The 26,928-nt window shown below is 45.0% G+C and overlaps 1 pseudogene; it reads left to right on the top strand.

Moving 5' to 3' along the window:
* LOC142251116 (cytochrome P450 2G1-like) overlaps positions 1–23,759 on the top strand; it is a 67,857-nt pseudogene extending 44,098 nt beyond the window's left edge.
* Positions 23,760–26,928: the final 3,169 nt, after the last annotated feature.

Genomic DNA, 26,928 nt, shown 5'->3' with positions numbered 1-26,928 from the left:
GACTACAATCAGGCAGCTACTACTGCTCCCATAACACCTGGAGAGCACGTTTTGAAGAGAAAACAAAGAACACAAACTAGATGATCACTGGGAGGCCGAACCGTACACAGTCTTGCTATTCAAGTTTGACAACCTGAAGGTGTGCCTCATCAGCAAGGATGGAGGGAGGACATCTACAATAGTTTCAAGGGACCACTTGAATGTGTGCCCAGAGCAGCTGAAGGCTAATGAAGATGGCCCCGAAGTGTCCCAGTCTGAAGAACCAAAAGAAGAGACCATCCAGACTGTTCTTGGAGCATTCCCCAAAACCTGGACACAGTGGAACAACGCCATTATGGTACCAGCTCTAACCTTTCTTCAACCTGTTCCCCTTGAAGCAGCAGAGACCATAGACCAGCCCGGAGACCCCCCGGTTGATGCAGCAATGCCTCCAGTCAAGCACAAAGACCTGCCAGCCAGTGAAGCGGATGTCACCACACCAGAGGAACCAGAGAACCTGCCTCTTGTCTACGGTGAATCTGCCATACCCACGGTGAGTCTAGTGAGTAGTGAGCATCCACCTGCCCTGTCAGTCATCACCGGTCCCCTTCCAACACAACTGTAGGCAACCGGGTCGGGCCAGGTGAATTACCAAATAGTGAGGGGTTATGGCCCCACCCTTCCTGCGTAGGTCGCAGTGGTGTAACCTGGGTCAAAAACTGGCCCGGTATCTAGAAACAGATGTTTAGAACCAGTTAAATGTATGTAGTGTAAAGATGTAAATATTTCTTTTGTTTATGATATGTCAAGTGTAATGTTTTCTTATTTCTGTAAAATGTTTCTCAGTCCAGGAGTACTGAATTTAACCAAGGGGGAATGTGGCACCCCAGTGGTTCTGGAAGCCACAGTGGCGTTGTTCTCATCACTCGGAACAGTAATACAGAGCAACAAGAACGGTTGCTGTTTGAGAGCTGCTACTCAGCTTTCCAGGACTAAGCGCATAAAGCGGGATGCCGGCATCCCAGGCTACTGGGTACTAACAGTCCAGTAGTAACGCCGGAGGGCAGAAGAGTTCACCTCTTCTGACTCATCTGAAATCTGGAGGTGAAGTGGCAAGAAAGAGCCCGGGGTCACTGCTACAGAGTGGGCCCCAGTACCGCCTCATGTTACCCGCCAGACGGAGCACACAAACACACATAGAAGAGGGACGCTGTGCGGCTTCGGGCCAAAGCGACCTACACCTGCGCATAGAAGGAGGCTTACAAGTACCAGGCAGAGAGAAATTCTTCTGCTACTTCCAAAAAACACAAAAAAAAAACACAAAAAAAACTGAGCTGTGACAAATGTTCAATAAACATGCAACATTACAAGCATGTGAATTGCAGCCTCAAGACTAGAAAAAAACCAAGGAGAAAATTGTAGAAAAAATACCCTGACTATAAATAAATGAATTGCAAGTGCTTAATAAACAGGGTACTTAGTATATACATTTTTGCAAAAAGGTAAGAAGCTGTCTCACCTCATCACGGTGTACCCATCTGAGACAGTCCCTAACCTACTAAAGTTAAAAACATATTCTGTACCTGACTTGTGTCATGTTAAAACTTCAATATGGATGGTAAAGTGGTTAGCTGGGTCCCAGATTAAATACACAGCAAAAAGTGAGAAGCTGGTAATTGTTCAGCCTCAGTATCAGGAGGGCTGCACCCCCAACTTGCATTAAAGCAAGATAACAGACAAAAAACACAAAAAAACTGAGCTGTGACAAATGTTCAATAAACATGCAACATTACAAGCATGTGAATTGCAGCCTCAAGACTAGAAAAAAACCAAGGAGAAAATTGTAGAAAAAATACCCTGACTATAAATAAATGAATTGCAAGTGCTTAATAAACAGGGTACTTAGTATATACATTTTTGCAAAAAGGTAAGAAGCTGTCTCACCTCGTCACGGTGTACCCATCAGAGACAGTCCCTAACCTACTAAAGTTAAAAACATATTCTGTACCTGACTTGTGTCATGTTAAAACTTCAATATGGATGGTAAAGTGGTTAGCTGGGTCCCAGATTAAATACACAGCAAAAAGTGAGAAGCTGGTAATTGTTCAGCCTCAGTATCAGGAGGGCTGCACCCCCAACTTGCATTAAAGCAAGATAACAGACAAAAAACACAAAAAAACTGAGCTGTGACAAATGTTCTATAAACATGCAACATTACAAGCATGTGAATTGCAGCCTCAAGACTAGAAAAAAACCAAGGAGAAAATTGTAGAAAAAATACCCTGACTATAAATAAATGAATTGCAAGTGCTTAATAAACAGGGTACTTAGTATATACATTTTTGCAAAAAGGTAAGAAGCTGTCTCACCTCGTCACGGTGTACCCATCTGAGACAGTCCCTAACCTACTAAAGTTAAAAACATATTCTGTACCTGACTTGTGTCATGTTAAAACTTCAATATGGATGGTAAAGTGGTTAGCTGGGTCCCAGATTAAATACACAGCAAAAAGTGAGAAGCTGGTAATTGTTCAGCCTCAGTATCAGGAGGGCTGCACCCCCAACTTGCATTAAAGCAAGATAACAGACAAAAAACACAAAAAAACTGAGCTGTGACAAATGTTCTATAAACATGCAACATTACAAGCATGTGAATTGCAGCCTCAAGACTAGAAAAAAACCAAGGAGAAAATTGTAGAAAAAATACCCTGACTATAAATAAATGAATTGCAAGTGCTTAATAAACAGGGTACTTAGTATATATATTTTTGCAAAAAGGTAAGAAGCTGTCTCACCTCGTCATGGTGTACCCATCTGAGACAGTCCCTAACCTACTAAAGTTAAAAACATATTCTGTACCTGACTTGTGTCATGTCAAAACTTCAATATGGATGGTAAAGTGGTTAGCTGGGTCCCAGATTAAATACACAGCAAAAAGTGAGAAGCTGGTAATTGTTCAGCCTCAGTATCAGGAGGGCTGCACCCCCAACTTGCATTAAAGCAAGATAACAGACAAAAAACACAAAAAAACTGAGCTGTGACAAATGTTCAATAAACATGCAACATTACAAGCATGTGAATTGCAGCCTCAAGACTAGAAAAAAACCAAGGAGAAAATTGTAGAAAAAATACCCTGACTATAAATAAATGAATTGCAAGTGCTTAATAAACAGGGTACTTAGTATATACATTTTTGCAAAAAGGTAAGAAGCTGTCTCACCTCGTCACGGTGTACCCATCTGAGACAGTCCCTAACCTACTAAAGTTAAAAACATATTCTGTACCTGACTTGTGTCATGTTAAAACTTCAATATGGATGGTAAAGTGGTTAGCTGGGTCCCAGATTAAATACACAGCAAAAAGTGAGAAGCTGGTAATTGTTCAGCCTCAGTATCAGGAGGGCTGCACCCCCAACTTGCATTAAAGCAAGATAACAGACAAAAAACACAAAAAAACTGAGCTGTGACAAATGTTCAATAAACATGCAACATTACAAGCATGTGAATTGCAGCCTCAAGACTAGAAAAAAACCAAGGAGAAAATTGTAGAAAAAATACCCTGACTATAAATAAATGAATTGCAAGTGCTTAATAAACAGGGTACTTAGTATATACATTTTTGCAAAAAGGTAAGAAGCTGTCTCACCTCGTCACGGTGTACCCATCAGAGACAGTCCCTAACCTACTAAAGTTAAAAACATATTCTGTACCTGACTTGTGTCATGTTAAAACTTCAATATGGATGGTAAAGTGGTTAGCTGGGTCCCAGATTAAATACACAGCAAAAAGTGAGAAGCTGGTAATTGTTCAGCCTCAGTATCAGGAGGGCTGCACCCCCAACTTGCATTAAAGCAAGATAACAGACAAAAAACACAAAAAAACTGAGCTGTGACAAATGTTCTATAAACATGCAACATTACAAGCATGTGAATTGCAGCCTCAAGACTAGAAAAAAACCAAGGAGAAAATTGTAGAAAAAATACCCTGACTATAAATAAATGAATTGCAAGTGCTTAATAAACAGGGTACTTAGTATATACATTTTTGCAAAAAGGTAAGAAGCTGTCTCACCTCGTCACGGTGTACCCATCTGAGACAGTCCCTAACCTACTAAAGTTAAAAACATATTCTGTACCTGACTTGTGTCATGTTAAAACTTCAATATGGATGGTAAAGTGGTTAGCTGGGTCCCAGATTAAATACACAGCAAAAAGTGAGAAGCTGGTAATTGTTCAGCCTCAGTATCAGGAGGGCTGCACCCCCAACTTGCATTAAAGCAAGATAACAGACAAAAAACACAAAAAAACTGAGCTGTGACAAATGTTCTATAAACATGCAACATTACAAGCATGTGAATTGCAGCCTCAAGACTAGAAAAAAACCAAGGAGAAAATTGTAGAAAAAATACCCTGACTATAAATAAATGAATTGCAAGTGCTTAATAAACAGGGTACTTAGTATATATATTTTTGCAAAAAGGTAAGAAGCTGTCTCACCTCGTCATGGTGTACCCATCTGAGACAGTCCCTAACCTACTAAAGTTAAAAACATATTCTGTACCTGACTTGTGTCATGTCAAAACTTCAATATGGATGGTAAAGTGGTTAGCTGGGTCCCAGATTAAATACACAGCAAAAAGTGAGAAGCTGGTAATTGTTCAGCCTCAGTATCAGGAGGGCTGCACCCCCAACTTGCATTAAAGCAAGATAACAGACAAAAAACACAAAAAAACTGAGCTGTGACAAATGTTCAATAAACATGCAACATTACAAGCATGTGAATTGCAGCCTCAAGACTAGAAAAAAACCAAGGAGAAAATTGTAGAAAAAATACCCTGACTATAAATAAATGAATTGCAAGTGCTTAATAAACAGGGTACTTAGTATATACATTTTTGCAAAAAGGTAAGAAGCTGTCTCACCTCGTCACGGTGTACCCATCTGAGACAGTCCCTAACCTACTAAAGTTAAAAACATATTCTGTACCTGACTTGTGTCATGTTAAAACTTCAATATGGATGGTAAAGTGGTTAGCTGGGTCCCAGATTAAATACACAGCAAAAAGTGAGAAGCTGGTAATTGTTCAGCCTCAGTATCAGGAGGGCTGCACCCCCAACTTGCATTAAAGCAAGATAACAGACAAAAAAACACAAAAAAACTGAGCTGTGACAAATGTTCAATAAACATGCAACATTACAAGCATGTGAATTGCAGCCTCAAGACTAGAAAAAAACCAAGGAGAAAATTGTAGAAAAATCTGGGACCCAGCTAACCACTTTACCATCCATATTGAAGTTTTAACATGACACAAGTCAGGTACAGAATATGTTTTTAACTTTAGTAGGTTAGGGACTGTCTCAGATGGGTACACCGTGACGAGGTGAGACAGCTTTTTACCTTTTTGCAAAAATGTATATACTAAGTACCCTGTTTATTAAGCACTTGCAATTCATTTATTTATAGTCAGGGTATTTTTTCTACAATTTTCTCCTTGGTTTTTTTCTGCTACTTCCAGGCTGACCGGACTGCTAACTCCTGGACTACACCAGATACCAGTAAAAGGTAAAAAGAAATTCCAACCTGTGTCGTCCAGAGCTTGCAGTCGCCCTTAGCCCTGCATCCCCAACGTATTATTCCATTCTACCATGATCATATCCCTGAGGCCTAGCTTCACCTGCGGGAAGCAAGACCACTCTAGCTGCAGTGACATCTGCCCCAGAGGACAGCGACAGCAGTGGAGGCTATTACCTGGCCGCATACCATAGGTGGCGTCATGATCATTTATAGACTTTCCTCACAGTCACCCCCATTCTCCACCACCATCCTTCCTACCACCCTCCTTTCTGTACGCCTCGGGGCAACGGAACCGGGCCAGGCCACCCCGTAACAAGGCAGAGGATCTGCCCCCCGGCCCGGCAAGGAGTAGGTTAAAACACCTGCCCCGTGGGGCTCTACATACTGTCCCTAGATAGGCGCAGAACCTATGCGCCGAGCACAATACTTGGCCCTGGCTGACCCTGAACTGGGCCCTAGGTAATGAACGAATGGGATGAGCACTAGTCAACCCCACTAAGTCCTAAAGAACAAACAGGGAAAATGAACAACTTATTTCCAAGATGACTTAGGGAGAGGAACAGCAACATACAACAACATTTCTCCATATGATTACAAAGCAACTGCATTCAATCAGAACTTAGTAACAGAATAGTAACATACAGTAACTTTATCACCAGCAACATACCAATGGGAAAAGCAGGTATATAAAGACACAGCAGCTGAAAGGAAAATATCTCCGTTAGAGACGTCACACATAACTTCATTCACACCACAGAGGAAAAGATGGAATATCGAGGAGCGGTTTGTGCTGCCAAATGCAGCGACCTTATGCAGCCAGACACCACAGGGTTGTCTCTCAACCGTGACACGCCCATAACACTGCCTCTGGGTCTCCTGACATGAACTCAGCATCCCCATATATGATTATGAATCTGCTGAGTTCAGTCACTCCATCCCTCGCCGTCTATGCTTAGACCCTGACAAACAATGATGTCAATATAGTCTTAGGCAGGCTTTACACGTTGCGACATCGGTAGCGATATATCGTCGGGGTCACGTCGTTGGTGACGCACATCCGGCGCCATTTCCGACATCGCAGCATGTAAACCCTAGGAGCGACGATCACCGATCGCAAAAACGTCAAAAATCGTTGATCGGTGACATGTCGCTCCTTTCCATAATATCGCTGCTGCCACCGGTACGATGTTGTTTATCGTTCCTGCAGCAGCACACATCGCTGTGTGTGAAACCGCAGGAACGACAAACATCTCCTTACCTACGTCCACCGGCAATGCGGAAGGAAGGAGGTGGGCGGGATGTTATGTCCCGCTCATCTCCGCCCCTCCGCTTCTATTGGCCAACCGCTTAGTGACATTGCGGTGACGTCGCGGTGACGCCGAACGCACTTCCCCCTTGAGGGAGGGATTGTTCGGCAGTCACCGCGACATCGCCAAGGTATGTGCATGTGAAGCTGCCGTAGCGATAATGTTCGCTTCGGCAGCTATCACCAGATATCGTATGTGCGACGGGGGCGGATACTATCGCAATGCAACCCAACGTTAGTTGTCAGTGAGAAATCTTTCATTCTGAAAGGATTAATACAATATTTATGAATGGTTTCTGCACAGGAGAAGAATAATCCCAGCACTGAATTTCATTTAAGAAATCTCCTGGTAATAACCCGTAATCTGTTTATAGTGGGTATAGAGACTATGAACACCACTATGAGATTTGGACTGCTCATCTTACTAAAGTATCCTGAAGTACAAGGTAAGTGATAACTGATCCTTGGTGCACATTTGCATGTGTGAAGAGAGCTTAGGAGCTGAGTCTACATCACTTGGATGCAGATGCCGGTTGTGTTAAACAGTCATCATCTACCTGTAACAGCAGCAAACAGTGCTGGCTCAGATCACAGCTGCTGTTTAATAGAGATGGGCAGACCTGGACTGTAAAAGTCCAAATCCACACGGATTCAAACTTACCTGAGTGTCGGGCCTGGATGTTGATCCGGATCCAGCAACTCGGGAAATAAAAAGAAGTAAAAATAAAGAAAATAAGAATGAAGCGAGCGCTTCATACTCACTGAGTCTCCGTCGCGGCTGTACACTGCTCCTGCAGCCGCCCATTTACTCCAGGGCCGCTTATTAGCCTCATGCATATGCACTGCTTTCCCTGCCCACCGACGTCTATGATTGGTTGCAGACAGATGCGCCCCTAGCCTGTGTGACAGCATCTACCTGCAACCAATAACAGGTACTGTCTGCCGGTCTATAATGTACAGTAAAAATAAATAATTGAATAAAGAAATTGGCATGTGGTCTCCCCATATTATGATTTCCAGCACAGATAAAGCCCATGGCTACAGGGTGCAGCCACCAGCCATGCGCTTATCTTGGCTGTATATCAAAGTAAGAGGAATCACATGTGGCTTTTTTTTTAAATCATTTTAAATAAATAAATAATAAAAAAGGCGTGCAGTCCCCCCAATTTTGATACCCAGCCATGATAAAGCTGACAGTTTGGGGCTGGTATTCTCAGGCTGGGGAGACCCATTCTTATTGGGCCGCCCCCAGCCTAAAAAAGTAGCCTACAGCTGCCAGGTATTGTTGCATCTATTAAATGCGACAATCCCAACACTTTACCCAGCTCTTCCGATTGCCCTGGTGTGGTGGCAATCGGGGCAATGAGGGGTCAACGGCAGCCCACAGCTGTCATTAAGCCCTAGATTAGTAATGGCAAGCGTCTATGAGACCTCACCCATTATTAATCTGTAAGTGAAAAGAAAGAAACACAAAGACCAAAAAAATCCTTTACTTGGAATAAAATACAAAAAACACCCTCTTTTACTACTTTATTAACCCCTAAAACACCCCTGCAGGAGTGATGTAATCCACACGAGGTCCCACGTCGATTCAGCTCTGTTACATCTATTTAACCATTTAGATGCCGCTGTAATTCACTGATGGCGGCATTTTAATTGAAACATCACTGGTTATCAATGAGTTACCACCAACCCTCATGGCTGTGATCCTGGTATTCTTGTGAAATCCAATCACAGGATGAGCTTTATATGAGAACTTAATTTACACTATATACTGCAATATGATATTGCAATATATATCAAAAAGCATTGAAAGCGTCACAGGTTTGTGTCACTTAAAGGGATTATTTTACAAATCGGGGGATTTTTAAAATAATAAAAAAAAGTAAAAAAAATAAAAAATCCTAAAAGTTCAAATCACCACTCTTTCAACCCATTGAAAATTAAAGGGTTAAAAAAATAAAAAAATATACACACCTTTGGTATCGCCACATCCAGAAATGCCTGATCAATCAAAATATAAAATCAATTAATCTGATCGTTAAATGGCGTAGTGGCAAAAAAATTCCAAACGCCAAAATTAAATTTTTTGGATGCTTCAAATTTTGCGCAAAATGCAATAACAGCTGATCAAAATGTGTCACCTGCACAAAAATTGTACCATTAAAAACTAAAGCTCAGGACGCAAAAAATAAGCTGTCACTGAGCCATAGATCCCGAAAAATGAGAACACTACTAGTCGGGGAAAATGGTGCTTTTTGCGCCACTGTTTTTGGACACACGTGATTTTTTTTAACCCCTTAAATAAAAGTAAACCTATACATGTTTGGAGTCTACAAACTCCTACTGACCTGAGACATCAAACCAACACGTCAGTTTTGCCATATAGTGTACAGGGTGAAAAAAATATCCCAAAAATAATCATGCAATCGCACTTTTTTTTTTTTAGCAGTACACTATTTTGTAAAACTTATGGTTTCATTTAAAAGTACAACTTGTCCCACAAAAAAAAAAAAGGCCTGTTATGGGCAGATTGACGAAAAAATAAAAAAGTTACGGCTCTCGGATAAGGGGAGCAAAATAAAAACAACGAAAAATGGAAAATCGGTCGGGGGTGAAGGGCTATAAAGGACTACAAATATTGGGTTGCGGAACGAAGGCTGACTTATCCAATCCACTGTCCTCTATCGAACCACTTTAATGTCAATATGAAAGACTATGTGCAGAGGGCGCCCATTCTTGATATAAAAAAAACGTTTTTTTGGGGGGAGTTGTAAGAAAAAAAATGCAATTCTGACATTTTCTGCATTTTTTTTTTAGTATTGTTTGCTGTATGATTTAAATTCCATGTTAAGATTATTTTTAAGATTTTTTTGTCTATATCATCCACATAACTGTACGTCCATGTTGCAGTGTCCAGACTAGAAACGGACGTACAGTTATGATCCTATGTGGAAAAGTGGTAAAGGGTAAGTTTTATATTAAATACTTAAAGACTGTTATGAATGTTTATTATTAACTCATGATGCTGTATCTAGAAATCGTAAATTGTATCTGGTAGAATAAAGACGTGTATCTTAATTACAGCCAAACTCCATGATGAGATTGATCGAGTGCTTGGACGAAATCGGTTGCCAAATTTTGATGACAGGCTGCAAATGCATTACATGCAGGCAGTCATCCACGAGATTCAAAGATTCAGTGATGTTACTCCTCTGAATGCCCCACGTATGGTGACGAGGGATGTCCAGTTTAAAGGTTATCAGATCCCTAAGGTAAGTAATATATAGGAGAGGCTAAGTGTAGTGTCGGGGGCTAGTTACTTTAAGTTTCCCAAACATATTTATCATGATGTGACTGCAGGATAGCGAGGGAGAGGGGGCTCTTATACTGTCCCTCACGCTAGGGGACCCTAGGCTATCCCTGACCTCCAAATTACCCCTGAAGAAGGAGACTTCTCTTGACCAGATCTATCTGTTTTTCCCCCACAGGAAAGGAAGGGGCAGGAGTTTGATTGAAAAACAGATTAGGACAGAAAGGGGAAAACCATAATGCAGACACACTACAAACTCATAGGAATAAACAATAAAAGACTAAGAAGAAAAGCAAGAGCAGGAAGGCAGCAATACAAAGACAACGATTGTTAACACCAGAACTGCCCACAGCAATAATGCACAACAACGACCAGTAGGTCTGGATCACAACACCTCACCAGACCAGAATAGGTGGCATTAATGGAATAGTCAATCCAGAATTTATAGGAGGGGAGCAAATGTGACTGGCTCCCCCACAGCACGTGATCATAGAGACTAACAAGCAGCCCAGCAGAGATTAAAGGCTGCTTTACACGCTGCGACATGGCTCAAGCGATCTCGTTGGGGTCACGAATTTGTGACGCACATCCGGTCACTTTAGCGATGTCTTTGCGTGTGACACCTAAGAGCGATTTTGAATCGTCACAAAAATGGTCAAAATCGCTCATCGGTGACATGCCCCCCTATTCTCGAATATCCTTGCTGCTCGGTGTACGAAGTAGTTTGTTGCTCCTGCGGCAGCATACATCGCTATGTGTGACGCCGCAGGAACGAGGAACCTCCCCTTACCTGCTGTTGCCGCAATGTGGAAGGAAGGGGGTGGGCGGGATGTTATGTCCCGCTCATCTATGTCCCTCCGCTTCTATTGGGCGGCGGTTCAGTGACGCTGCTATGACGTCGCTGTGACGCTGAATGAACTGCCCCCTTAGAAAGGAGGCGGTTCGCCGGTCACAGCGACGTCGCAGAGCAGGTATGTGCATGTGACGCTGCCATAGCGATAATGTTCGCTACGGCAGCGATCACACGATATGGCATGTACGATGGGGGCGGGTGCTTTAGCGCTCGACATCGCTAGCAATTGCTAGCTATGTCGTAGCATGTAAAGCGGCCTTAACTCTTGCTAGCCTGCATACATCTGTGGGTCGACACCCGCGTCTCCCTGAGCTGACTGTGAAGCCCCACAAGTATTGTGTCGGTGCATTACCTTTAGGGACTCCACGTGGATGAAACCGTCTGGTCACAGGTAGGGAACCTTCTTCTAGGATTGTCGTGACGCCACTCTCAGAATTGCGGTCAGTGGGGACCGCCACTGCAGATTGAGGGACGCCTGGGGCTGATGGTGGGTGCAGTCAGTTGTAATAGCCTCCTGAGAGTGAGGCAAGCCCCAGGGCCCTGTGTAAGTGTGTAGAACCACAAGGCGCAGAATAACTCCACACAAGCAGAATGTCTTTCAGGGGTTTTACTCACAGAAGGTGGCAGAGTGAGTAACCCGGGCGTAGCTGGGATGAACCAGGCTGGAACCAGGTGTCCTTCAGGCTGACTGATGAGGGTGACTACCGACTCGCCTTCCTTAGCCCTTTGCGTTTTGGGGTAACCCCGACTTTTAGTCCCTATGGGGTCACCCAGGGAAGTTGCTGAAGCCTCTCTCCCCTTCGTTTTGTCCGTTTGCTTGTAGCCTGGACCAGGACACTCCGGCTGCTTGCCTCCTGTGAACTATGGGCCCTAACTGTGGCGACGTGGCTGCGGACTTTTTAGTGTGTTCTTGGGGGTGTAAAGTACCCCCTCAAGCAGGTTTGGCAAGGAAAGGTGGATCTATCCCTGCACTGGGACCTACTACCCGTTTGGGCCTGGTAACTCCCTAGCAGTCTCCTTACTTCCCACTCCGTTGCTCTCTCTTTAGCTGAAGATGGATTTCGGGTAGCACTACTAGGTGACCGTTCTCCCCCGTCGGTAGCCACTGCGCGGACGCTGTCAGACTGCAACAGCCCCAGGGGTCTGCTCCTGACGTCTGCTCCCCCTGAACTGCACACTGAACCGGCTCACTGCTCCTCCTCTCCTGTTCTTGCCTACGCCACCTAGCAACCAGGCTCTCTACCACACCCCTTGAGTGGAGATGGAGGCTTTGCCCCCTCCACCCCTCGAGTGGAGGTGAAGGCTTTGCCCCCTCCTGGGATCCCCAGGGGTCCTCTCAAAGGTACATGTGTGAGACCTGATCACTATGCGCCTGTGTAGTCACACCTCGGTCAGCCTTCTGGATTACCTGTATTGTACTGTCCCCAGCATGGGTGCAGTACTCAGTGGTGCCTGACCAGGTCAGGGGCGCCACATGAGCACAGACATCAGAGAAGTTAGCAGGCAGAGAGCCAGAATCTGTAGTTTCCACAAATCCTGAGACCGCCATGATAGCTGGCGATGCCTGCAAAAATCTCCTTGTGACAATAGCAGATTAAAGTTGTCCAGACCTGCTGATATAACAGTCTTAATGTGTTTGGAGGCCTCCCAACTCTTCGGCTATGTGCGCACGTTGCATAAATACATGCAGTTACGCTGCGCTTTGTAGCGCAGCGTAACTGCATGCGTCCTGCGTCCCCTGCACAGTCTATTGGAGATTGTGCAGGGGCCGTGCGCACGTGGCGTTTTAGAGCGCAGCACTTCGGCTTCTGCCGAAGCGCTGCGTTCTAAGAAGGGACATGTCACTTCTTCCGTGCGCTTTGCCGGCAGCTCCTGCTCTGTCTATGGCAGGAGCTGGAGGCAGAGCGCATGGAATCGGCTTTTTTTTTTTTCACTACGGACATTTCTGCAGCGATTTAAAGCGCACATGTGCTGTTCAGATCGCTGCAGAAATTTCTGCAGTGACTGTACGCAACGTGCACACATAGCCTAAGGCTATGACAGATACCCGACAGATGATGTTGGAGGAGACAAGCATCCAGGTTGCTTAATTACAGTGGCCGATCTCTGGAGATAAGCTGCTGCCAGGGGAGTTTGGCAGTGGCCTTCTCATACACAACACTTGAGCTCTTGGCTGATCCGGGCATTGCTGAGTACGGAGGAGTCCGGAGACTGATGTTAGCAGAACAAACACTCAGCCGACAGCTTTGTCATGTTTATGACTGCAGAAATGTATCTGAAGCCCTAGAAAACCTTTTTAATGACACTAATTTGATGTAATTTTTGATCACTTGCAATATTGAATTAAATGTATTTTTCTTACAGCAAACCTCATAGGTGATCATACATTTGTATTTTATCCTAAGACATTTTGTAGCAGAATACATATAATTAGTAGAATATCTGTTTCATTTCTCAGGGAACAGCCATTTACCCCTTACTCTGCACCGTTCACCGGGATCCCAAACATTTTTCTTCTCCATGGGAGTTTAATCCGAACCATTTCTTGGATGAGAGCGGCAAATTCAAGAAGAATGAGGCATTCCTGCCTTTCTCAGCAGGTAGCTCTTATTGGGACCTGGAGTATATAACTTATAGTAGAAAATGGAAATTATCTAGAAAGGGTAGTGATAAAGATTTTTGATTTCAGACCGGACCCTTAAGGTTCTTCTGATCTAAACTCATGTCTAGGTCATCACCACTATTGACGAGTCTCGTTGGTGATTATTGGCCATCCAGTTTCTTTAGAAACCAACTGGAGTTTTCTTTTTTGTTTTTTGTTTTTAAATCTTCTTTTAAATGCTATAACTTTTTTAATATTTTTTTTTGACTGGCTGTCATTGTGCTGAATTTGTGTTGAGCAAATTGCAAAAAATTCCATTGAACGCAGATTTTTATAAAATTCAAGTAGAATTAAATTCCAGTAGAATAATTTTACCCAACTTTACTGGTTCGTCCAATATATAAATTGTTGTACTAGGGTCCTTTACTGACTAAATTCATACCTTAATTTTTTTAAAAAATTATAAACTTTATTTTAATACATTTAAACTCATTATACCCAAAAAGACAAAACCAAATATGACAATGGAGCAATACAGGACTAATTTTATATATATATATATATATATTTATATATATATTTATATATATATATATATATATATATATATTTATTTACACAGTACAGACCAAAACATTGGACACACCTCATCTTTAGAACAACTGTTAAGAGGAGACTTTGTGCGGCAGGCCTTCATGGTAAAATAGCTGCTTGTGTGGGCTAAAGAACACAAGGAATGGACATTAGACCAGTGGAAATCTGTGCTTTGGTCTGATGAGTCCAAATTTGAGATCTTTGGATCCAACCACCGTGTCTTTGTAAAAAAGGTGAACGGATGGACTCTACATGGCTGGTTCCCACCGTGAAGCATGGAGGAGGAGGTGTGATGGTGTGGGGGTGCTTTTCTGGTGACACTGTTGGGGATTTATTCAAAATTGAAGGCATACAGAACCAGCATGGCTACCACAGCATCTTGCAGCGGCGTGCTATTCCATCCGGTTTGCGTTTAGTTGGACCATCATTTATTTTTCAACAGGACAATGACCCCAAACACACCTCCAGGCTGTGTAAGGGCTATTTGACTAAGAAGGAAGAGTGATGGGGTGCTACGCCAGATGATCTGGCCTCCACAGTCACCAGACCTGAACCCAATCGAGATGGTTTGGGGTGAGCTGGACCGCAGAGTGAAGGCAAAAGGGCCAACAAGTGCTAAGCATCTCTGGGAACTCCTTCAAGACTGTTGGAAGACCATTTCCAGTGACTACCTCTTGATGCTCATCAAGAGAATACCAAGAGTTTGCAAAGCAGTAATCAAAGCAAAAGGTGGCTACTCTGAAGAACCTAGAATATAAGACATATTTTCAGTTGTTTCACACTTTTTTAAGTATTTCATTCCACATGTTTTAATTCATAGTTTTGATGCCTTCAATGTGAATCTACAATTTCTAGAGTCCTGAAAATAAAGAAAACTCTTTGAATGAGGAGGTGTGTCCAAAGGTTTGGTCTGCACTGTGTATATATATATACACACAGTATATATAAATACAATCTCCTTCCTACCAGCATAAGAACACCCTAATTCTTTACCCTGTGCCCCCGCTCACCAGAGGCCACACCAATTAATAATTAACCCCCTAAGTTTTGACCAATAGGCCAATAGCTTACAAGGATAAAGGGGTAGAGGAAAAAAGGCCTCCCCACCCGGGAAGGAGAATAGAAAAAAAATGCATATTAGGCGCAAAGCACGGAGCCAGAAATTTTATAGCTCCAATTGTACACACACAAGACAGACATGATCCAATGTGTAGTCATATAGTCCATTAGTAATGTCTTCATTTTAATAATTTCCCAAACTGTGTCTCCATATTGTCACAGTCTTGACTTTCGGTGCAGCTTCCATTTTGCGACTTTCTGTTGCGCCATGCTGTGGATCCTGTGTGCTGCACGGAACAGCCTGCCAGTGTTTCATGCACCTTTCTATCACACTGTGATGGGCAGTTTCCCTACACTGGGTCACTCGCTGGTTAGGGGAGGGGCTTGGTCACTTGTTCCGTATCCCGGGTGATTGCCATGCTTTATTATGGAGCGGTCACAGCTGGAGCGACGCCAGTCGTATTTCCTGGTTAGTTGCAGTAAGTGCCTGGCTCCAGGTTTGTTTGGTGTATTGATCTTGGTACCCGACCCTGACTTTTCTCTGCCTGCTCCCCTGACCTTGCATGACCGTCTGGCTTCTGACCTTTTATTCCCTCCTGACTATGGCTTTGCCTGCACTTGTGTCCTTTATGTGCTCTTCTGGTTACCTGACTCTACGGACTGTATCCTGACTTCATTCTTGTCTGCTCCCTGGGTTTTGTTGTGTCCTCCCAGCACTGACCCTGGCTTGTGTGACTTTCCCACTACTCTTGCAGTACGCATGTGCTCACAGCGCCACCTAGTTGCTACTCCATACTACACACTTAGTGACTAGCATCTCACTTCTCTCTTTGAGCAACGTAACACATATCTTGATATCACACAGTTTAACGAGACTCCATAGTCCAATTCACATAGATTACAGCAACAAGAGGTCACCAGTTTTAACCTGCCCTGGCCAAAGGATCTAATGCACTGACAGTGTAATAGGGTAACCAGGTGATAGGGTGTAGGGTGATTTTTGTAAACTGTATGTATTAATGTACCTTTCCCTGTGTAATATGGCCGGCTGCCACTAGAGGTCATGAGTCCCGGGTTCCTCAGAGAGAAAGGATGGACTGGGAATGACAGGGCAGCATGAGGTTAAGTGAGAGAGCACTCATCAGTACAGGAAGATATATAGGAGAAGCAACTTCCTGGTTCAGGCAGATAGGGAAAGGCTGTGAAAGAGTGCAGATCTAGAGAGAGAGAAATCCAGGAGTGACAGAAGAGCAGAGTGGAGTGCAGAAGGGTGGAGGTGACAGGGACAGGATTTAAGGAGTGAAGGAAGCCCAAACCTTCACCATCCCCTGGTCCCTGCTACAGGAACAGCAAGAGAAAGAAAGAGAGAAGAGCAAAGCTATCAGAAGGGGCTCTATTGCAGCAGGACATAAGTTCAGAGTGTGATGGAGATGTAAAGAGAAATTGGGGTGCTCCTACCTGAGGTGTTATCTGCCAGTACCTTTGGGAAAGCAGTTGCAGCAGGAGGGCAAGTGGGTCCATCCGTCCGTAAGCCAAGCTGAACGTGCCACCACCATGCTGGGGGAGTGTGTCCGAAGCGGGAGGTTAAGTCACTCCATATGGCCGTTCCTGCAAAGCCAAGCCAGATGTTGGAGTTGAAGTATCTGAAAGATAAGGATGATGACAAGTCTGTTGTGAACCATTTGAAACTGTCTGCCTGCAAGTTACTTTGTCAAGTGAAGCAAATGTTACCAGGTGTCTGTCACTTTCCTAGCAAAAAATTGGCCATAATAGAATACCAACTTATGGGACCACTCAGTGGTGCCCCATAAGACTATGCCTACTCCAAGGAACATGAATGACTGGAGAAAAAAGGGAGATGAGGCAACAGCCATGTGTGAAAAATTCCATATTTATTCATAACAATCACATATATAAATAATTACATGTACATTATATGCATGTACTTGTGGCATTGCAGTCCCTCATATTTTCCTATTGTGGCTGGTTCTGAATGGCAAGATATGCCCCCCCCACACACTTTTTACCTCCCCCTATTTATTCCTGCTGTATTGAATAAATATGGAATTTTTCACACATGGTTGTTGCCTCATCTCCCTTTTTTCTCCAGTCGTCTGTCACTTTCCTGACTGAAAGGGGCATAAGGCCCATAGAAGTGAAAAGGACCCAGAAAACGAACGTCAGCAATAAGTAGGTATCACCTCCACACCACATAACACCCACTATACTCTGCTCCCCGTGTCTGTACTGTGCTGGGGTGGGTTGAGGTCTGCCACGACCCTCACCCACGACTGCATCAGTTGGAGGCATCACAGCTGCAATACACTAATAAAGCAACCACTCACAAACTACCAATGCATGGAGATAGTGATTGCTTGGTGATAAAATTTGCACACATAATAGACTTGTATGGGGTGCCATTGACACATGTAGGTGCATATTCGCCAATATTTGACATGAAGAAATCTCTGGTGCACATATAGCTTATATGAGGTATAGTTACTCCCACATATTCAGAGCACCCCACTATCAGATTATCCAGTGTATAGATATTTCTTCTGCCTCGATGTGCTTGCCCCTTTTTTTAACGATAATTGGGGTTCATCAGGAGGCTATCAAGATGTTGAGATCCATGGGTACTGGCCGGCTTTAGGCATGTGCGACTTGTGCGGTCGCATAGGGCGCCAACGGCCATGCTTCAGGGGGGGCGCAGCAGAGAGGTAAGAAGTTGTACATTTCCTGGCTCCTCCGGTCCCAGCACAGCATTTTTACTGTAACCGCCGCCGGTTACTTACTTAACTGTATGTAGTCCCTGGCCAGCCGGGCCCACCACCTTCACCGAGCCCCAGTCACAGCTGCAGCAGAGGGGCGCGGTGTTGCTTCAGCCACTACTGCAGTCTGCACATGACTAAGGTGCATGCAAAGTCCTTCTAGGGCATCGCATGCAAATTAGCCATGTGGTGGGGGAGGCACTGTGAATGGAGCAGAGCAGAAAGGTGGCGCGTCATCCCGCAGCCCAATGTGATGAGGTCATCACTCTGCACCTCATCAAAGTGCTGCGGGCAACGCGGAGCTGGTGAGCGCGTGGCATCCGGCAGGGAGAGGTAGGCGCTCTATGAGCTGAAGATTGCCGGGGGTGGTGGGGGAGCCACTGACTCCAGCCGCAGGGGGCCGCTGACTCAAGCCGCAGGGGGGCACTGACTACAGCCGCGGGGGGCCACTGACTACAGCCACGGGGGGCCGCTGACTACAGCCGCGGGGGGGGGGGGGGCGCTGACTACAGCTCTGGGGGGCCGCTGACTACAGCCACGGGTGGTGGGGGATCCGCTGACTACAGCCAAGGGGGCGGGGGGACGCTTACTACAGCCGCCGGTGGTGGTGGTGGGGCGCTGACTCCAGCCGCGGGTGGTGGGGGGCGCTGACTACATCTGCGAGGGGGCCGCTGACTACAGCCGCAGGGGATGGGAGGGCCGCTGACTACAGCCGCAGGGGGGGACGCTGACTACAGCCGCAGGGGGTGGGGAGGGGCCACTGACTACAGCCGCGGGTGGTGCGGGCAGCTGACTACAGCCAAGGGGGGCGGGGGGGGCTGCTGACTACAGCCGCGGGTGGTGGGGTGGGCTGCTGACTACAGCTGCGGGTGGTGGGGTGGGCCACTGACTACAGCCGCGGGTGGTGGTGGGGGGCGCTGATTCCAGCCGCGGGTGGTGGGGGGGGCCGCTGTTCCAGCCCCGGGTGGTGGGGGGCCGCTGACTCCAGCCACGGGGGGGTGCTGACTCCAGCCCCGGGTTGTGGGGGCGCCCGCTGACTGCAGCCCCTGCCTTGCTTTAGCTGGATGTGTTGAGGGCACACATCAAGCTGAAATGCATCGCTGCTCAGAGAGGACGCTGCAGGATGTGGGAGCCAGGGAGGGTGAGTAAAATGTTTTTTCTTTTCTTTTTGCGGTAGACAAATATACGAGGAGAGACCCAGGAAAGACACATATACACAAGAAGGTGGAGATATATACCAGGAAGGGGACAAAAATAAGGATGGGGACATATATTCCAGAATGTGCCCAGGAGGGGAATATATATACATCAGAAGGAGCCTAGGATGTGGATATATATATATATATATATATATATATATATATATATTTGCTGGGAAGGGACAAATAAACCAGGATGGGAACATATATACCAGGAGGAGGACATATATACCAAGAAGGGGACAGAAACAAGGATGGGGACATATATACCAGAATGTGCCCAGGAGTGGGATATACATACCAGGAGGTGCCCAGGATTGGACATATATACCAGGATAGGGACAAATAAACCAGGATGGGGACATGCATATCAGGAAGGGCCCAGGATGCAGACATATATACCAAGACTTGGACATATATACCAGGAGGATATTATACAGAGTGACAATGTGTGTGGGGGGATAGTATACAGAGGGGTAGCGTGTGTTGGGTGATATACAGAGGTGCATTGTGTTTGTGTGTGTGAGGATATATATAAAGAGGGGCAGCTTGTGTGGGGAATAATGTACAAAGGGGCAGCATACATGAGGGATATTACACAGAGGGTCATTGTGTGTGTGTTTATTATACAGAGATGCAGTGTGTGGGGGATATACAAAGGGGCAGTGTGTATGTGTGTGTGGAGGATGCTACACAGAGAAGCAGTGTGTGGGATATTATACAAATGGGCAGTGTGTGTTGGTATTTACAGAGGAGCAGTGTACGTGTGGGGACATTATACAGAGGAGCAGTGTGTGGAGGGGATATATTGAGGAGCAGTGTTTGTGGGGAGATATTATACAGAGGAGCAGTGTGTGGGAGGATATTATACAGAGGAGCAGTGTGTGGGAGGATATTATACAGAGGAGCAGTGTGTGGGAGGATATTATACAGAGGAGCAGTGAGGGTGGGAGGATATTATAAAGAGGAACAGTGTGTGTGTGTGGGATACTAAACAGAGAAGCAGTGTGTGTGGGGATATTATACAGAGGAGCAGTGTGTATGTGGGGATATTATACAGAAGACCAGCATGTGAGGGGGTATTATGCAGAGGGGCATTGTGTGTGGGGGATATTATACAGAGAAGCAGTGTGTGGGGGGATATTATACTGAGGAGCAGTGTGTGGGGGGATATTATACTGAGGAGCAGTGTGTGGGGGGATAGTATACTGAGGTGCAGTGTGTGTGTGGGAGATAGTGTACTGAGGTGCAGTGTGTGGGAGGATATTGTACTGAGGTGCAGTGTGTGGGGGGCTATTATACAGAGGAGCAGTGTGGGGGGATATACAGAGGCGCAGTATGTGGGGGATATTATACAGAGGAGCAGTGTGTGTGGGAGAGATATTATACAGAGGAGCAGTGTGTGTGTGTGTGTGTGTGTGAGATATCTTACAGAGGGGCCGTGTGTGGGGATATTATACATAAGGATATCGTGTGGGGGTACACTGAGAGGCAGTGTGTTTGGGAATATTACAAATAGGGGCAGTGTGGGAGAGAGATTATGGAAAGGGGTGGTGTAGAGAGTATATTATGGAGAGAGGAGGTGTAGGGGGTGTATTATTAATTTTCTAAAGGAAATGCTTTATTTTCTGAAACAACTTCAAAGGTGCTAACACTTTTGGCCATGACTGTGTGTGTGTGTGTGTATATATAAATATATATATAATACACACACACACACACACATACGTTTTTCCAAGAATGGTGGTGAGTGTGGAGGGTTTGAGGGGTGGAGTCGGAGCTGGGGTGGGGTGTACTATCCATGGATACGGGATAAATGGTTGAAATCGGAAGACCTCTAAAAAAACGAGTGACAGTCGTGGTGACATTAATGTGGATTTGAGGTGCAGATTCTCTAGCACAAATTTGTAATTTATTGTACATTTGAAGAGATCAATTTTCTTCGGATATAAAAAAAAGATGGTATCCTGTCCTCGGGGGCACCAAAGGGCAGTTTTGCACAGGGCACCATTCAGGTTAAGGCCGGCCCGTACATTGTATAATGATCCACCATGTAGGGATCCAGCAATGATTATGTTGGGATCCTGAGTTCCAAAGTAGATGACACGATTATCAAAACTTCATATCCCTCACAACTGCTAAGCATGTCACCAGACTTGAGCGTCTCAGCTTGTGCAGTTTGGATCCTGTCAGCTTACATATAAGCTGTATGTGTACCAGAAACCTCTTCAAGTCAAATGTTGGGGAATGTGAATCTACTGAATGTGAACTGGACTATGGAGTCTCATTAAACTGTGTGATATCAAGAATAGATATGGAGACACAGTTTGGGAAATGATTACAATGAAGAATTTACTAATGGACTATATGACCACACATTGGATTTTTCTTTATTATTATTTTTATCCCTACTATTACCTTTTTTTATTATTTATTTATCATGTTTAGTATATATTATAAATATAATTGCACTGTAGTATATTTTGTACTCTTGTTTTGCTTTACTGAATATAACTATTCTATATACAATGTTATACACGTTTCACTATGCACTAGGTATTTTCTTAATCACTATCTGGTGATACAATATTGTGATTCCCTGAGTATGTGTGTATTGCTTTGAGTCCGTTCCCTATGAGGTGCTTCGGCTCCGGCACAATAGGGCGAGCTGCGTCTGCTTGGACGCTAAGCGACATCCGTAGGAGCCATGGCATCAGAAATGGTGTGAAATTTGGCACCCTTGAGGTGTTTCTTCAAGTTTGGAAACAGATGATAATCGGAGGGAGCTAGATTTGGTGAATAAGGTGGATGGTCAACCAGCTGGAAGCCCAGCTTTGCCAGTTTTGCCATGGTTGCTTGTGCAGTGTGAGCAGAGGCGTTGTCTTGCAGGAACAAGATTGCTTTGGACAGCTTGCCGCGCCTTTTGACCTTCAGAGCTACCTTCAATTGGTCCAAAAGTTCAATGTAATACCTTGCATTGATAGTGGAACCCTTTTGAAGGTAGTCCACTAGCAGCATGCCCTCCTTATCCTAGAACACAGACGTCATTACCTTACTGGCTGATTTTTCCACCCTGAACTTCTTTGAGGATGAGGAGAACCACTGTGCCTCCACTCTTGTGACTGCACCTTGTTTTCAGGGTCATACAAATAAATCCAGGTCTCCTCCATAGTGACCAGTTAATCCAGGAAGTTCTTATCAGTCAGGAAATGCTGACAAATGGACCGGGAAGTTTCACTCGCATGCTTCTCTGATCTGTTGTCAAACATTTGGGGACCGACTTTGCAGATCGCTTCCTCATGTCCAAATGTTCATGGATAATAACACAAACACGTTCACGAGAAATCCCCATGATGTCTGCTATTGCTTTTGCTGAAATTCGTGGATTCTCCAGTATGAGGTTGTGCACAGCATCGACGATCTCCGGAACAACCACTCTCAGTCGTCCAGGACGTTCCTCATCATTGGTGCTGAAGTGGCCCGTTTTAAATTTGGCAACCCAGTTCTTATCTGTGGAATATGAGGGACATTGATCCCCCAATGTCTGCGACATATCACCATGAATATCCTTCGTGGACTTTCCTTGCAGAAACAAGAATTTTAGCCCTCCTCTGCTCTCAGTTGCTGTGAATATCGCATTAGACTCCGCCATTTTGTTTTCATGTGTGCGTAGAACACTTTTGCCATAAGCAACAAACACAACATTTTGAAAACATTTATTAGACACATAAGACTTTCATGTGATGTAACATTTGTTACCATAGAAACAAAAAAAAGTCACAAGGCCAAAGACTTAACAGCAGCCCCTATTGGCCAAAACGTTTGGGGAATTAGGATATTATTTTGGGCAGCCTCTGGTGAGCAAGGGCACAGGTTAAAAATCTAGGGTGTTCTTCCGTGGGTGGGTAGGAGATTGTATTTAGGGCATGTGCAGGGATAGTCAATATACCTAATATAGAATCAATTGTGGTCTACATGTATATATTGTGCTGTATTACTCCATTGTCATATTTAGTATTGTCTGTTTGGGTGTAATGTATTAGAATAAAGTTTATAATTTAAAAAAAAAAAAAAAATTGGGTATGAATTATATATTTCGCCCATCTCTACTGTTTCCCTTTACTGTGTTAGATGAGATCTTCTTGATTGGAAAGTAGACATCCTTGGAAGACATATAAACCAGAAATTAGTAAATTGTAGCAAGTCTTTATAATTTTTTATATGTATATATTACTTTTAAGATCTTATCTTTCTTTACAGGAAAACGAATCTGTCCAGGGGAGAATTTGGTCCGAATCAGTCTTTTTATCTTTCTCACTACCATCCTGCAAAACTTTGAACTTACTTCACCGACTAATTTCACAGAAATTGAAGTTACAAAAATGCAGGGATTCTTAAATGCCCCCATTAAATTTGAGCTGTCATTTCTACCCCGCTAGATCTGACATGCTTTGTTCCTCCTAGGAAATATTTCTTATCTCCAGAATACGAAAAATAAGGAAGACCATGGAATTGAGCCTTCTTGCATTGTATATTGATCATTTTGTGCATTAATGAAAATATTATTCAGCTCTGATTCTCTGGATCTGCTTATTACTACTACTATGATATTATGACTTCTTGATACTTTCTATTTTGCACTTTCTTATCTTGTTATTGAAAGTGAAAAAAGATTGCATTTAGTTAGGAGAACTTTATTTGGGGCTTTTATTTGCTTAACTTTATCAATATTTTTAATTTTGGTGTCTGTGGATATATATTGGGATGGAGTTGCTTACTCTGTTTGCTCCACAAGGTAATGACGGGACCACTTCTTATTTAAAAAGGTTAGCCAGTTTATTATATAGCACATAAACCACACTCACAAGCATTCCTTTGGCTTCACAGGACACATACACGGTATACAGTTTGTTGGTACGTATGCACAGATTTGGATACTCCTTTTCTGCACGAGTATCGCATTGGAGGTATATCAGCTTCCACTCACTGACCCCAGCCAGTATTCACTCCCATCTCTAGAGGTTCCTTCTGAAGGTATCACAAACCTCCACTGACCTCGGTCAGAAGAAGAGAACCATCTTCTCTCAGATGATTCCTTCCGGAGGCGTCACAGCCTCTATACACAGTCCCAGTCAGGAAAAGCTAATTCTCTCTTGTCTCAGAGGATTCCTTCCAGAGGCGTCACAGCCTCTATACACAGTTCCGGTCAGGAAAAGCTAATTCTCCCTTCTCTCAGAGGAATCCTTCCAGAGGCGTCACAGCCTCTATATGCAGTCCCAGTCTGGAAAAGCTAATTCTCTCTTGTCTCAGAGGATTCCTTCCAGAGGCGTCACAGCCTCTATACACAGTCCCAGTCTGGAAAAGCTAATTCTCTCTTGTCTCAGAGGATTCCTTCCAGAGGCGTCACAGCCTCTATACACAGTTCCGGTCAGGAAAAGCTAATTCTCCCTTCTCTCAGAGGAATCCTTCCAGAGGCGTCACAGCCTCTATATGCAGTCCCAGTCTGGAAAAGCTAATTCTCTCTTGTCTCAGAGGATTCCTTCCAGAGGCGTCACAGCCCCTATACACAGTTCCGGTCAGGAAAAGCTAATTCTCCCTTTTCTCAGAGGATTGTTTCCTGGAGACCTCACAGTCTCCCACAGTGAACATGTGTCAAACAATCAATCTCTATTTTGACACATGAGACATACCCACGGGCAAAGATTTGTGAATAGCCAGACCAGCTTGTTTTTGCAATTATTCATAAAACCTCCAGCTGGAATGCCCTAATAAGCTTCGTGGCACTAAAAGTACCAGAACGGACATCCAGGTTTACATCACCTTTGTGATACATACCCCATGTTACAGTATGAAGTAATTTGTGTGAAATCCTCACATCATGTACTCACTGGATTTCTTTGAGATAAGGTGTCTAAAGTAAGTACATAAGGGGGGAATGTACTGTGGGGGCATCATACTGTTTGTGGGGAATATACTGAGGGGGCATCATCCTGTGTGTGTGCGCGGGGGGAATGTACTGTGGAGACATCATACTGTATGGGGGATCATCCATTGTATGTGGAGGAGATGTACTATGGGGAAATCATACTGTGTATGTGTGTCGCCCGGGGACCAGGGGTACTCAGATCCGGGACACGGGGTCACTTCTGTGGGTATCACGGTGGTGTGACCCGGTCTGTGATCCCAGGCTCCACAGTAAAAAGGGGTTAGGTAAGGGAGATTGTCCGTGACGCCACCCACGGTTGTGGTGAGGTTGTGACACCACCGCTGCTTTGGACGGGGATCCCGGGAGCGATGACAAGGAGCAGCGTAGTTGTTATGTCCCCTCCGTGGGTAGGGGGGTTGGTGGTCCCGGGGCCCGTGGAGGGTTTTGGAGCTGGCAGGCGGGTTACGGGGCCTGGTGAGGTGCAGGGTCGCGGGGGCAGCGCTGTGCCGCACGGCACGGTGCTACTCACTCAGCCAGTAATGATGACACAGTTCTCAGTAAAACACACAGCTGGATGGACGGGTCCCACAGGCGGCTGCGGTGTTTTTCCCCTGACCCCAGGTTGGTAATGTAAGTCCTTTCTTGCACCCTCTGTACGCTCCTCCTGCGCTCCGGTTTCCAGCTGGCTCCCCGATTCAGTACCGGTGGGCCACCGCCCAGCCCCGGCTACCTGCGGTTCCACCAACTGTCTGCCCAGCTCCCTGCAGACGGCCACTACCGTCTGCCTGACTCTCTGTACTAGGGCCCTAGGCTCCAACCTAGGCCCCTGTCTGCGTCTGCCTCTCTGCAGACCTCCTCTCTCTTCCTCTCTTAGACTTCACTCTCCGCTTGTTTCCTGCCTAAGGCCAGCTAAACTCCTTGGTGGGTGTCTCCATCTCCTGACTCCGCCCACCTGGTGTGTCTGTCTGAGCCCAAGGAAAGGAATCAAGTTTCACTGGGGATGTCTGCTGTGAACTGCTGGGGGTGGGGGTGTGTGTGTGTTGTTACCTGTGGCCCCTGGCTTGTCCAGGGCGCCACATATGAGGGAATGTACTGGGAATGTGCTGCCCCAGAGGTCTCTGATGTCATGGTGGTAGCTCCGAGTGGTGATGTGGCCGTACCGGGCGTGAGCGACAGGCTTTTTATAATCGGGAATAATAATATTTAAAAAGGGGAGAAAGAAAAATAAAATATAGAGTTTGTGATGCCAGTTGGGATGTTCGGCTGTGGTATGGCCGGGCACTGCTGGTGGGCCTCAGGAGTTAGGTTGTGATGCGCAGTGTCAGAGGGTTGTCCTTTTGCCCCCTTTCTAGGGCTTGATCCTGGGGGATGTGTTGAGGTAGGGATGGCGCAGCAGGGAATAAATCAGTCAGAGACAGTCCTGGACACTCCTTACAGCCTTACAGCCTTCACAATGATGGGGATTTTCTCTGCCCCGATGGGAGTTTGGCTTCTCTGCTGTGTTGAGATAGTGTACTATTCCTTACACTATTTCCCTACCTGGAATAGGTATCTTGGTATCCTTGGATTTCCAAGATGAGAACAATCTGGACTTTTGATCCTTTCTGGTGAGCACTGAGCAGGTGACTGGAATCCTGTAGGAAAACTCTCTATTTCTTCTAGAAGTTTCCTCTCTCAGGCAAATGTCACTGCCCCTTATAAAAAAAGCTGCAGTCTCTCAGTTTTGTCCCCGACCTTGAAGGCACAGGTGACCTA

Source organism: Anomaloglossus baeobatrachus, chromosome 9 (genome assembly GCF_048569485.1).
Source record: "Anomaloglossus baeobatrachus isolate aAnoBae1 chromosome 9, aAnoBae1.hap1, whole genome shotgun sequence".
NCBI classification, from domain to species: Eukaryota; Metazoa; Chordata; class Amphibia; order Anura; family Aromobatidae; genus Anomaloglossus; species Anomaloglossus baeobatrachus.
Note: the sequence above shows the minus strand (reverse complement) of the source record. Positions and strands in the feature narration are given on the sequence as shown.